The sequence below is a fragment of the Calypte anna genome, chromosome W, assembly GCF_003957555.1.
Source record: "Calypte anna isolate BGI_N300 chromosome W, bCalAnn1_v1.p, whole genome shotgun sequence".
NCBI lineage: Eukaryota > Metazoa > Chordata > Aves > Apodiformes > Trochilidae > Calypte > Calypte anna.
The window spans coordinates 9,512,798-9,516,702 of NC_044276.1; positions in this window are offsets into that span (position 1 = coordinate 9,512,798).

Here is a 3,905-nt window from a genome sequence, read left to right on the forward strand (position 1 = left end):
AAGCCGTTTTCTGCTGCAGTGCGGCGAAGTTCTTTTACAATAGAGAAATTCAGCGCGGCCCATCGTGGTTGGCCTTGCCCACCATATATTACAGGCGCAACTATCACAGATCCTCTGTCTTTTTTACGGGGTTTTGGCTTTGGAGGGATTTCAATTAAGCAGGCAATGTCCATTTCCCCCGCTTTCTGTGCTTCAACCCTAATCGCTGCCCACACACTTCGCGGATCATCATAATCATCAGGGTATAAATCGGGTTCTGATTCAGGATCGAAAGGACCTGGGTCAAAGGGGTCTGGGTCCGAGTCCGCATTCACCATAGCGGCGGTGATTGGCAGCGGAGGGGCAGATGGAGTAGTAGGTTCTTTTCCTTTTAAAGTTTCAAAGAGTATTCGCCAAGGAGCTAAGAGTTTGGCGGTTTCGTTATTGCCCCGTGTAGCGGCATCCCATAATTTAATTCCGACCTCGTCCCAAAATGAAGGGTCATAAGTAGAGACTGAATCAATGTCGGGAAAATGCTCACGGGCCCATTTTAAAACCAGTTTTACATCATGGCCCGATATAACTTTTTTATCCTTATTACGTAAAGTCTTTAAAGTAACATAAACGTCTCGTTCTTCTTTTGAAATGTTTGAACCCATAACAAAAAAGTAGTTTCTCCAAGCTCACCTGCAAATCGCGAGGAGGTGATGAGTGGTGCGCACCAATAACCGGCTTCTTCCCAGCCTTTCTTCTTCAAACAAAGTTCTTGGAGACCTGCGACCGGAAAATTTTCAACCCGAATCACGTCGGGGTCACCATTTGTCGCAGTGCGAGACGGAGACACAGTTTGATACAAACGAATTGTCTGACTTTATTGAATCAGAAGGCTATATTTATACCAGAAGTCTCTACATCTTGTTACACGAGTTTTAACTTGATTGGCTACAAAACAGTTAACGTACAAAGCTTGTTTATCACATTCAAGCATCTCCGCGGATGTTGTAAGAGCGCCATGCTCCTTAACCAGGTCCCCTAACCCTATCGCCTTGTTTACTCCTTAACCTTTGATGTCCCAAGGCTTTGTTCCTGCGGTTACAAAGTATGCATTAAGTAGCCCTGTTCTTACTGATAGCCCAAGGCTTGTGGTGAAATTGTTTCATTAACAACTGTTCACTGCTATCAGTGTGAGACTGTGCTGTCTCAGGAAAACAGTCTGCGGAGGCTTAAGGATTCCATGTGCACATCAGTATGATTGTATGAAATCATTTATTAACAACTTGCACTCACTTATATAGAGAAGCCTTGTTTACACCATCATATCATGCAGGTGGCTTTGTATTCCAATTACACATTCCATTCTCACGGAACCACTCTTCTCACATAATTATTTTCCTCTTCTGTTGCCAATTAAGTTATCTCTTTCCCATTAGCTCATTTTTAGAAACCTCTAACTAGGCCTCAATAACCATTAACCCAATGTGGCCTAAACTGAAGTAAGTCAGGATTGCTCACAACCTGTATATTTCTGAACTGTTTCCCCAACACTCCAGGGCTCACATCAGGGCTGACTGAGAGCCCCAGAAGTCAAATTCCTGCAGGGAACCAATCCAGGTTGGCTGAAATAATAGATCCTGAGTTTCAAAACTGTTTCACCATCTTCTGAAATTGATTTTGACCTTTCAGGCAGAGACAGCAAAGTCAAGTTTGGCTTTGAAACACTGCAAGAAGCAGTGGGTGCTTTCTGTCCAGCATAACCAGTTGTGTTCCTTAGGTCTAGCCATGCTCTTTCTGACCAATCTGCTGATCAATTTTAGATTTATTTATATTATAAAAGAAGTATCTAATTTAAAACCAAGTTAACAAAACCCTGTGGACCTCCAAGACAGCTGAACTTTGTTCTGAGACATGTAGCTAAGTGAATGATGGTCAGGTACTGTTTTATGACAATGTCTGAGTGCATTTTGGTTTGGAAACTCACTCATATGCAGGAATTATGCTGTTATTTCATGGATGCTAATTTAGGATTTATTTTTTAAGCTGAATAATCTTAAATGTACATATACCAGATGGGTCTTGAATGTTTTTCTTTGTTCCTTTTTTAAGAATTCAGCTTTACTGTCCATTTTTTCTTCCCAATATAAAGTAGAACATAAAGTTTGAAGCACTGGAAATTCAGTAAATCAGAATATTAGGATCCAATTGATTTTTGCAACCTTCTGTCCACTGAAGCTGTGCTCTTGAACACCCAGCACAGACACAGGGCAGAGAAAATATTCAGAAATAGGAGGAACACAGGGCTTTGGTACAGGTTAGTGGTTGTGGCTGCAGGAGGAGACTTGGCTATAGCTCCTGCATGCTGCACTGTCATGGTTTAACACTGGCCCGGCAATTAAACCGAATAACAGACGCTCTCTATTAATCTATCTCTCCTCCTTGATAAAGAAAGGAGAGAGAATAAGGGAGAGAGACTTATGGGTTGGAAACTAAACTACACAACTTTAATGAACAGTAATGATAAATAGGAAAAATTATTAAATATATACAAATATACAGGAAAATGGATACCACATTCCTTCCCCCTTTTCCCCAATAACTCTCACGTCACCACCGAGGCTGTAGGGCAGCCCTGGGAAAGTCCAGGCTGGACTCCTGGAGTCGGCAGCAGTCAGGAACTGGAGGCAGGAACACACAGATATGGCTGGCATGGATCGAGACCACAGGCAGACGAACGGACGGGATCCTTCCAGGATGCCGGGTGAAGGAAGTGAAGCAGGAAATCAGGAACCCAAAAATCCGGAAGTCTGGCTCGGCCCTCGTGATGCCTCAAATTTATACTGAGTGTGACGTATATGGGATGGAATACTCTGTTTGGTCAATTCTGGCATCTATCTTGTCTGTTCCTCCCCAAAGGGGGGCTCAGGTGGGACCTCTTTATCCTCCTGGACGGTAAAATGTTTTCCTCAGAGCTGAGCAGTGTCCTTGCCTCTGCATACCAGTCTCTAGCAGTAACTATAAACATCAAGTGTTATCAATCCTAGAAGCACACACTGTCTGAGAAACTTGCTGTTAATTTCAGCAAGTGCAACTACTTAAAGAGACTTAGCTAAAAGTAAAAGTACAAAACAGAAAATCACCTTTATCCTGGCCCAAACCAGGACATGCACTGATATTGATTTCTCTGAAGGATGTGAGATCTTTTAAACAGGAATTCCAGTGGTTGGGTACTGCAGGGCATGTGATAATTAAAGGGGGAAAATCCTGCATTCTAATGAGTGGCACACTGAAATGTTCCCACTTGAACAGGTCTAATGGCTGAGAATAATTCTCTGATGTCAGCAAGAAAGGCTTTGGCTTTAAATATTTAATCTTTGCTTTTTGATTTTCTGATTAAACTCATTCTAGCCATCACTTAGGTTCATCACTCTGGTGTCATTTTCCAAACTGGTTGTTTTTCCTGTTGCAGGAAGAACTGCAGCTGCTTAAGCTAGAAAATGACCAACTAAAGAAGGAAAAACTCCAGAAACAGAAGGTGTGATATACATGTGGAACCGAAAATATAAATATGTCTCTTGAATCAGGTTTTTTTTTCCTTTTTCTTTCATCCGGCTTGTAATTACCATATGTTTACCTCAATGTATGCCTGACAGACACCTAGAAGATAAAGGTTACTTATCAGGTCGCCCAAACTTAGCAGGACTCCAGGAAACAAAAATAAGAAATGACTCATCCCAGGAAGCCTGGACATTTGTATGTATCAGGGCCATCTTCAATGAAGGGAGCCCTCTTTCTTTTTGGGTATTTTAAATCCAACAGTCTGGTTACTTTGTAATTCAAGCGTCGTCTCTGGGTAGTGGCTGATTTATCCTCATAATCAATATATAAAATAATAAGCGGATCACGACAGAAGGATTGCAGGGAAATGTTGC